This window comes from Bos indicus, chromosome 29 (assembly GCF_029378745.1).
Source record: "Bos indicus isolate NIAB-ARS_2022 breed Sahiwal x Tharparkar chromosome 29, NIAB-ARS_B.indTharparkar_mat_pri_1.0, whole genome shotgun sequence".
Taxonomy (NCBI): Eukaryota; Metazoa; Chordata; class Mammalia; order Artiodactyla; family Bovidae; genus Bos; species Bos indicus.
The window spans coordinates 45,486,348-45,496,468 of record NC_091788.1 but is presented as its reverse complement, the minus strand read 5'-3'; the positions used below and the strand labels follow the sequence as shown (position 1 = coordinate 45,496,468).

The following is a 10,121-nucleotide window of genomic DNA, read 5'->3' as shown; positions in this document are numbered from 1 at the left end:
CACCTCTGAGGACTGTGATCTTACAAGTCAAATTTCAAACCAAAGTTCTTCCTCTGAAATCTGAAGTCTAAACATTTTTGTCTTCTGTTTTATACCGAGGTGGCCAGTGGAGCAGAAAGAATACAATCTGGGGGTCAGTGAACTGGAGGTTCCATCCCAGCTCTGCCTCTGAATAACTCTGTGATCCAGAGAGGCATCGGTTTGTTTCTCCGAGCCTCAGTATCCACACCTGCTTTAAAATGGGTACAGCCTACCTGTTCAGGGATGGTGGGAGGTCCAGGGGAGTATGGCTCAGAGCTAGGAGGAGGACCTTACCCTTCTCTGCCTCAGCCTATGGGCAGAGCCCTTGATATGGACCTGGAGAGGCGCTAGACCTGGAACTACCTTGGCAGGTGGAAGGTCTGACCGACTTGTAGAGACCCTGTAGAGACCTACTTGTAGAATCCCCCTGTCTGGGGGATTCATCACAAAAGCGTGGGTGGAGTGGCCTGGGCCCCTTGAGGATGTGGGGGTGGTGAGGCGAGGGAAACTTACAAAGAAGAACAGAAGAGCTACTCCTAAACCATCCCCAGCCCATTGAGGGTTCCCCGCTGCCTAGAAAGAAGACACCATCCAGCCTGCAGAGAAGGGCTGTTCTTCAGGCAATGAGGGGGCACGTTCATCACAGCCTAACGCCCCACCCTGTCTTTCCATCAGTAAGAGTTTATCCTGAGATCTCACCAGCTGTGAGGCTGGGTTTCATCTCGAACTGCTAGAATTTAATTAAAAAAAAAAAAAGTGATTTTCTTGTGTCATCTCAGGACAGGAGATCTGGGACATCCAGGTTGTCCTTGTGAGCTCTCAGGGCAAATCTGGCTTTCTGAATAGAAAACACAGAGGGGTGGGCTGTTTCTGGGTTTATAGTGACTGCTACAGTTTGAGGGGTTCATGGCTTTATCTGGGAGCCCCCACTGACCCGGATGCTTCTGCTTACCCAAGCCTTCTCAGTCCTTCTCTTGGCCTTCCCCACAGACCCTCTCAGGTTGCACTTGCTGGCGAGCTGTCCTCGCTGACCCTCTCCATGCCTTGACCCCAACATGCTGCCCCTCACCTTTGCTTGGGCGATGTGTGGGGTCCTTTTTATCAATATCTTCATCTGATAAAAGCTTGGTTTATGTGTGTATGTATCTGTCTAGCTATCAACTTTGCCTCCCCCAGGAAGTCCTCCAAGCCTCCTCTCATGGAGTAAGGAGTTCTTTGGACGGTCAGAGCACTCTGACCATTATCTCTAGCATAGCACCAGACTGTTTTGAAATGGAGTGCTTTGAGTTTTGTGTGCCTTCACTGGTCTGGGAGCAGCCAGGGGACGGGAAAGTACCTTGTTCTCACTGTATGTCTCTTGGTGCAGCTAAAATGACTGGAGTGAAGGAATCGCACTGTCCCCATCACCTCATTTTCCTTCCTGGCCCTGTTGACAACCCCCTCCTCCCTGTTAGCCCGTGCCTCCCTCTCTCTAACTTTCCCCTTCCCCTTAAGAGTGGTGCCGTCTGGACTCCCCTCTCTACCGGACTCTACTCAGCCTCTGGAGATGGTCCCATTCCCTCTGTAGTTTCAAACACTACGTGTGGGCTGATGATTTCCATTCCTTCATTTGCAAACTATATATTAAGCATCTACAGTGTGCCAAACTCATCTTTTGTAGAAGTGATGTTCGAGTGTGAGGAGGGGATGGGAGTACAGAAGATAAAAACCAAGAACTTTCCCAAAAGTAAGTTACTTAGGAACACTAAAGCAAGCGATTTCCTGGTGGTTCGCTGGTTAAGAATCTGCCTGCCAATGCCAGGGACATGGGTTCGATCCTTGATCCAGGAAGATCCCACATGTAGGGAGCAACTAAGCCTGTGCCCCTAGAGTCCATGCAACAAGAGAAAGCACTGCAATAAGAAACCCATGCACTGCAATGAGAGAAAGCCCCTGCAGCAGTGAAGACCAGCACAGCCATAAAGTAATAAAAAAATAATTTTTAAATTAAAAACAAACAAACGCCGGAGCAGACATGCTCCCAGACTAATAGAAGCCTTGAGCTGCTCTGCAGTTGCCCCGGGACCACTCCCTCCAGAGGCCTGCGCGCCTCCCGGCCAGCCCTCCACAGGCTGGTCTCAGCCTGTCTCTCCCACATCATCTTCCCCTGCATCTCCCAGGAACTCAGCCAAGTTCCCCAAGCTTCCTGGGCCTCAAGAATCAATTTCACAGGTTGTGGTTTGTTTAAAAAAATAAACTAAATAGATTCTTGGGGCCCACCCTGTGACTCAGAATCCAGAGAGGCCTGGGGTCCAGGAATCCCTTTCATTTTTAAACAGCCCCAGGGGATTCTTATCACCAGGGAAGTCTGGGTAATAACTTCTCTAGGTCTCTCTGCGAGTCTCAACACTGACCCACATTAGAGCCATTTGGAGAGCTTCTAATACTAGCAATGCAATATAGAGGATTCCATTCCCTAGAGAGGGACTTAAGTGGTGTCAACTACAGACTGGCGCTTGCCAAGGGCATTTTCCATCTGCTTCGGAGACTGAATCCCGTGTGGCTGCAGCTGCTGACCATCGACGTGCCCTGAAAGGAGTCCAGTGTGGAGAAGGAGGCACTTTGTGCTCCAGGGAAACTGGTGTAACAGGTCTTTCAGCTCAGTTCAGTTCAGTCGCTCAGTCGTGTCTGACAATTTGTGACCCTATGGACTGCAGCACACCAGGCTTCCCTGTCCATCACCAATTCCCAGAGCTTACTCACACTCATGCCCATTGAGTCGTGATGCCATCCAGCCATCTCACCCTCTGTCGTCCCCTTCTCCTCCTGCCTTCAATCTTTCCCAGGGTTTTTTTCAAATGAGTCAGTTCTTCGAATCAGGTGGCCAAAGTACTGGAGTTTCAGCTTTAGCATTAGTCCTTCCAATGAATATTCAGGACCGATTTCCTTTAGGATGGACTGGTTGGATCTTCTTGCTGTCCAAGGGACTCTCAAGAGTTTTCTCCAACACCGAAGTTCAAAAGTATCAATTCTTCAGCACTCAACTTTCTTCACAGTCCAACTCTCACATCCATACATGACTACTGGAAAAACCATAGCCTTGCCTAGATGGACCTTTGTTGGCAAAGTAATGTCTCTGCTTTTTAATATGCTGTCTAGGTTGGTCATAACTTTTCTTCCAAGGAGCAAGCATCTTAATTTCATGGCTGCAGTCACCATCTGCAGTGATTTTGGAGCCCCCCAAAATAAAGTCTGACACTGTTTCCACTGTTTCCCCATCTATTTGCCATGAAGTGATGGAACCAGATGCCATGATCTTAGTTTCCTGAATGTTGAGTTTTACGCCAACTTTTTCACTCTCCTCTTTCACTTTCATCAAGAGACTCTTTAGTTCTTCTCTTTCTGCCATTAAGAGTGGTGTCATCTGCATATCTGAGGTTATTGATTTCTCCTGGCAACCTTGATTCCAGTTTGTGCTTCATCCAGTCCAGCATTTCTCATGATGTACTCTGCATATAAGTTTAATGAGCAGGGTGACAAAATACAGCCTTGACGTACTCCTATCCGATTTGGAACCAGTCTGTTGTTCCATGTCCAGTTCTAACTGTTGCTTCTTGACCTCCAAACAGATTTCTCAGGAGGCAGGTCAGGTGGTCTGGTATTCCCATCTCTTTCAGAATTTTCCACAGTTCGTTGTGATCCACACAAAGGCTTTGGCATAGTCAATAAAGCAGAAGTCGATGTTTTTCTTGTATTCTCTTGCTTTTTCGATGATCAAGCGGATGTTGGCAATTTGATCTCTGGCTCCTCTGCCTTTTCTAAATCCAGCTTGAATGTCTGGAAATTCATGGTTCATGTACTGTTGCAGCCTGGCTTGGAGAATTTTGAGCATTACTTTACTAGCATGTGAGATGAGTGCAATTGTGTGGTAGTTTGAGCATTCTTTGGCATTGCCTTTCTTAGCAATTGGAATGAAAACTGACCTTTTCCGGTCCTGTAGCCACTGCTGATTTTTTCAAATTTGCTGGCATATTGAGTGCAGCACCTTCACAGCATCATCTTTTAAGATTTGAGATAACTCAACTGGAATTCCAGCACCTCCAACTAGTTTTGTTTGTAGTGATGCTTCTTAGGGCCCACTTGACTTCACATTCCAGGATGTCTGGCTCTAGGTGACTGATCACACCATCATGATTATCTGGGTCGTGAAGATCTTTTTTGCATAGTTCTTCTGTGTATTCTTGCCACCTCTTCTTAATATCTTCTTTCTGTTAGGTCCATGCCATTTCTGTCCTTTATTGTGCCCATCTTTGCATGAAATATTCCCTTGGTATCTCTAATTTTCTTGAAGAGATCTGTAGTCTTTCCCATTCTATTATTTTCCTCTATTTCTTTGCATTGATCACTGAGTAAGGCTTTCTTATCTCTCCTTGCTATTCTTTGGAACTCTGCATTCAAATGGATATATCTTTCCTTTTCTCCTTTGCCTTTTGATTCTCTTCTTTTCACAGTTATTTGTAAGGCCTCCTCAGACAACCATTTTGCCTTTTTGCATTTCTTTTTCTTGGGGATGGTCTTGATCCCTGCCTCCTGTACAATGTCACAAACCTCTATCCATAGTTCTTCAGGCACTCTATCAGATCTAATAAACAGGTCTTTAGATAGATACTGTCAGGAAGTGATTTCATGACCCCAATCCTTGCATCTCCTCATATCTGTGTGTGTTGGTCACTCAGCTGTGTCTGACTTTTTGTAACCCCATGGACTGTCGCACACCAGAATCTTCTGTCCATGGGATTCTCCAGGCAAGAATACGGGATGGGTAGTCATTGCCCCCTCCAGGGGATCTTCCCAACAGGGATCAAACCAAGGTTTCCTGCATTGAAGGCAGATTCTTTACTGTCTGAGCCACCAGGGGAGCTTATCATATCTAGAAAAGCACTAAATCCCTTCATGATGACATCAGCTCTTCATGACAAGCAGAAAACTTTTTGTAAGATAAGTGCTTGATTGCATTGAACTTTATTTGGGGCAAAATGAGGACTGGAGCCCGGGAGGCAGCATCTCACATAGCTCTGAGAGACTGCTCCAAAGCGGCAGTGGGGGAAAGTCAAAATATAAGGTTTTGGTGAAGATACCATGAAGCACTCAATTTACAAAAAGTTTTTTGTTAGTCATGAGGATCTGATGTCACCATGAAGGGATTTAGTGCTTCTCTAGATATGAGGAGATGCAAGGATTGAGGTCATTAAATCTGTTTCTAAAAACATCCAACTATCTAAAGACCTGTCCACCAGATTCCCTGGAGCACAGAGTGCCTGACTCCACCCTGAACTCCCTTGGGGGTTATTGAAGGTCAACAGTTATAGCAGCAAGGGATTCAATCTCGTAGAGGCAGATGGCAAATGCCTTTGTTGTTCAGTCATTGGCAGTGTTCTTGGTAAGTGGCAATTTGTAGTTGACACTTATATATTGACCTCCCCCCACTAATTCTTTGGAGCAGTTTCTCAGAGCTATCTGGGGTGCTGTCTCCTGGGCTGCAGTCCTCATTTTGCCCCAAATAAAACTTCACATGCAACTCTCACTCTGTGCATCTTTTTTCAGTTGACAGTAATATTGTGCTGGAGATTCTAAGACCTCTGAGTTGGTGGATAATATGCGTAAGAACAGTTTGGGGTGGGAGGGAAGGTGGGGGTTCAGCAGTCTGTGTTTCCCACCAGCACCTTGTCCAAATTAGATTCTGTCTCTAGTATTACAGATGCCCGCACGGAGGAATGCATTTTCTAGCCACGTTGGACTCCCCACTCAGGCTTTTGCCTGGGCAGTATTCTCTATCTGGGGTAGAACACCCCTTCCAACTTCGGCCTCCAGGGGAACTCAACCTGGAGGTAGGAGAGAGCCTGGATGGAGGAATGTCTTGCTTCCTAACCAGACTTCAACTCATTTATATGTCTGAGCTAACTGTCCAAAATCCATACAACTTTTGTTCACAGAAGTCCATTTTCTGAAAATGGTGCTTTCCTGGGAGCTCAGATGGTAAGGAGAAGGCAATGGCAACCCACTCCAGTACTCTTGCCTGGAAAATCCCATGGACGGAGGAGCCTGGTGGGCTACAGTCCATGGGGTCGATAGGAGTCGGACACGACTGAGCGACTTCACTTTCACTTTTCATTTTCATGGATTGGAGAAGGAAATGGCAACCCACTCCAGTACTCTTGCCTGGAGAATCCCAGGGACAGAGGAGCCTGGTAGGCTGCCGTCTATGGGGTCGCACAGAGTCGGACACGACTGAAGCGACTTAGCAGCAGCAGCAGCAGCAGCAGATGGTAAAGAATCTAGCCTACGCGGCAGGAAACTGGGTTCAATCCCTGGGTCGGGAAGATCCCCCTGGAGAAGGGAATGGCAACCCACTCCAGTATTCTTGCTTGGAGAATTTCAGAGGAGCCTGGCAGGCTACAGTCCATGGGGTCACAGAGTCAGACACGACTGAGCAACTAACACTTTCACTTTGTTCACAGCAGTCCATATCTAGTTCTCAATTAGTTTCTTTGTTCAGACCTCCACCTGGTGGTATTGACATGAGATTCACCTGAACCTGAGCGAAGCCATCAGACTCAGAATTTCACAGGGACCAGCCAGCACTGAGCCCATGTTCCCTGAAAACGGGGTCCATCTCTTGGTTCAGCCAAAAGATCTGGAGAAGGAAGAATTTATTACTTGCAGCAAGAACACTGGGGATTTTTCTCAGAGTGAGTGATGTATCCCTGAACAGCAAAATTGGGAAAGCTTTAAGCTAAGGGTACCTACATATTCATGAACTGGCTTGGGTTGTATATGCCTGTTCATGAAGGGGCTTGAATGGAGGGGAATTCACCATAGAACTGGGGCAAAGGTTGACAGCTTCCAGTTGATCTACTGGTTGAGCACCTGGGGTGGTGAGGTGGGGCAGCGGTGAGGTGTTAAATCCTGCAAAATAGCTCGGGAAAGTGCTTTAGGCTAATCTTTATCATTGAAACAAAAGTGGAAGTTTACAACTGATTTATTATCTTTGCAGTTGTTAATTCTCTTACCTGATAACAGTGTTTGCGCCCTTAAGAGCATTATTGCTTAGACCTGTTCAGGGCCGCACTTTTTTTTTAAGTCATCTATCTTCTCTCACTGGCAGTAATTTTGGTTTGTTTTGGTCACTTCTGCATCCTCTGGTTGGCACAGAGCCCCATTTTGGAAACTTTCCGTTCAACCAAGCCTTCTAAACTCTCTAGGTCCTGAGTGGCCTCGATTTACAGACTAGGAAACTGAGGTTCAGAGAAGGGAAGTCACTTGTCCAAGGTCACACCGAGATTCCTCCCCATCGCCATCACCCCCCACCCCCCCCACCACCACAGCTGCTAAAAGACACAATCACATCAAGTCGTGTGGCACAAGCGCCATTTCCTTCCTCCTGCCCTTCGCAAACCCTTTTTCTCCGACTTCTCCTCCACCCACTAGCGCATATCTGAGTGTACCCGAACCCAGAGCCGGGTTGCTATCTGTTATGCTTGCGGCTTTGGGAGACACGTGCTACTCGAGTGAATGAATCGCATGGCCCCACCCCCGCCGACAGCCAATCACAGCCTGTCAAAGCACGGCCACTTCCGCCTATTGCGGGACGCGGCTGGGGCCTTGCGGCCCACGTGGGGCTCTGGAGACAAGGGAGTAGGCGGTGGTGTACCAGAGGCGGGCTCCCCCAGCCTCATCACCAATCAAGTGGCCCGCCGGGGACGCGAGGGGCGGGGCTAACGTGGGGCGCCAAGGCTTAAACGTGACGGGCGGGCGGGCGTAGGGAGGAGTCCTGGGCAGGGAGCGGTGAGTGACGGAGGATGCTGTCCAGTAGCAGGAGGGGTTGGGCTGCCTGAGCCAATAGGAAGTCCGTAAGGCGGGACTGGGACTGCAGCAAGTTCGGTTGCGGGGAGACCGCAGCTGTTCCCTGTCAGTGGAGGCAGCGGCCGTAGAGGCGGTGGCGACGACTTGCGGCGGCAGCGAGGAGGTGAGTGCCGCCGGCGCTGTGCATCTCCCGCTTCCCGCAGCGGGTCGGAGCGGGTGGGCGTGCGCCGGCGCTGCCGCGGGGGACGCTTATGTAAGGGTCGCGCGCGCCAAGGCGGCTCGGGCTCCACGAGTGACGGCTGGAGGAGACGGCGGCGGGCGGCGCGCGACGCGGCGCGACGTGCGCCGCCCCTCCCCTCCCCCTACGGCGGGGGACTGCCTGCGCGAGCCCTCCGCCCAGCCCTGGGACCCTTCCTCGCGGATCCCTCGCCCCGGTCCTCCAGGCTCGCCAGCCGGCGAGCATCTTCCCCGCGCGGGCACCGCCCGGCCTTGTCCGCCCCGCGCCCAGGGGGGCCGCTGGCGGCCTTATTCCTGCTCTCGGGCCCATTTTGCAGATGGAGAAGCTGAGGGCACGGAGCCCTCAGATGCCTCGCGCGAGGTCCCTGAGGGTTCGAACCCAGGTCTGTCAGAGTCCGGAGCCCAAGTGTCCCCCATCATACTGGAAGTTGCTCAGCTCTGAAGAAAGCCGCGGCGTGTAAGGAGAGGGTTTTCCGTGTTCCGAGTGCCTGCACTCTGCTTCCCGTAGGATCCTCCTAGTAACCCCTGGGGGGCATTCTTAGAATTCCACTTAGTTGCAGAGGTGGAGGCCTGGGGCGCCCAGGAGCAGTGATTAGGAGGAGGTGGGGCTGGGCTCAGTCCGTTATTTCTACAGCTTTTAGCAGTTTACGATGTGCAGTGAGTAGCAGCTGGGCCTGGGGAAATGCCCTCCTGGGCATGCAGGCTGAAGCCCCGTCTGGGAGGACCTCCCATACAGGTTTCTCCCGGCTTGTCTTGAATTGTGTACTCTGAGTGAGTTCTTTCACTTCTGGGGATTCCTTTCCTCATTTCACAAGTGCTGGGGCCAGGTCAGGTCCCTCGGCCCCTGGCACCTTTGAAATTCTTACAAATCTGATTTTTAAGAGAGAAAGAGTAGGCCAGGAATCCCCATTCTTTAGCTGAGAAAACTGAGGCTCACAGAGGTGCCAATATTTGCCAGATCATAACCAGAGCCTCCCCAGTCTTTACCAAGAGGTCAACCTTCCGCTTGCTCCCTCACCCCCTGCACCCACAGCCTTGGCTTCCCCCCTCACTCTTCCCCTGCCTGTGTTGCAAACACTTACTCTGGGATGGATGTGCTCAGCATTTCTATCTGCTCGCAGCTACGGCTTTTCTGCTTGCCTGCTCTTCATCTAAACTCTTGAACCCTTGCTCGCATTCTCTGCACACTTGTCATGTTCAGAGCCCTAGACTGGGTGCTGCATGAACCAAGACCTGGGAGATGAGGTGCCCCAGGACTGCCAACAAACTGGTTGGGGGAGAGGAAAAGAAACAGAACGTAAGCAGCCAATCAGCATGCCGTAGATGTTTGTGGAGAGTGGGTGTGGGCGAGGTATGGCCCAAGGAGGACGTGGAGGAGGAAGTTTTGTAGAGGCTGGCACACCAGGGTGAGAGATACCAAGGCCAGGGAGAGGATAACTGGACTGGCTGGGGGCTGGATGGGCATGGATTGGGGAAGGCTCCATGGAAGAGGTGAATTGCGAGCCTTTTGATTCCACTGGGGCCAGCAGTGAAGAAGCAGTGATGGATTCGAGCGGCCAGGGTTTTACGGTGAAGTAGAGGTGAGTTTTAAGTAACTAGAGCCTACCAGAGGAAGGCTGAGGAAGGTGGAAGGAGAATGTGGAAGAAACAGGTTCCCAGTAGAGTGAGACGTTTGGTTGGTCCCCGAGCAGAGACCTCTGCAGGAGACGGAACAAGGCGAGGGCGCTCCCTAAGTCAGAAGTGAGGTTGGGTCCAGAGGCGCCAGGGGGCTTGGCTGGGCTCTGAGGGCCCAGAAGCAGCAGGCCTGAGCTACAGTTTGCTATGTTTGTATTCTGATAAGCAACCTGTGAGCAGGCGTCCTTGTGAGAAGTTTCTTAGTGGCTGCTCGGCCTGTCCTGAAGGAAAGGGCTTTGCTCACTGTAGTTGCTCAATATCTGTTGTTTAAATTAGGCATCCATTCAGACTTTCCCCAGCTTGCCCCAAGTCCCCTCTGCACCTTATGTCTCTCTCTTTCTCTACTG

General features: G+C 50.3%; 1 protein-coding gene across 5 annotated transcripts in view; it reads left to right on the top strand.

The window, feature by feature from the left end:
* Positions 1-7,934: 7,934 nt before the first annotated feature.
* The window catches only part of PC (pyruvate carboxylase), a 102,710-nt gene continuing 100,523 nt past the window's right edge, over positions 7,935-10,121 (top strand). For 2 of the 5 annotated variants that reach the window (XM_019954795.2, XM_070782454.1), the window contains exon 1: positions 8,418-8,557. The gene's annotated coding sequence lies outside the window, so the exon portion shown is untranslated. Of the gene's footprint in view, positions 8,027-8,417; positions 8,558-9,539; positions 9,681-10,121 lie in introns of those variants that run through there. The other 3 variants (XM_019954794.2, XM_070782453.1, XM_070782455.1) reach the window with 3 other exon arrangements.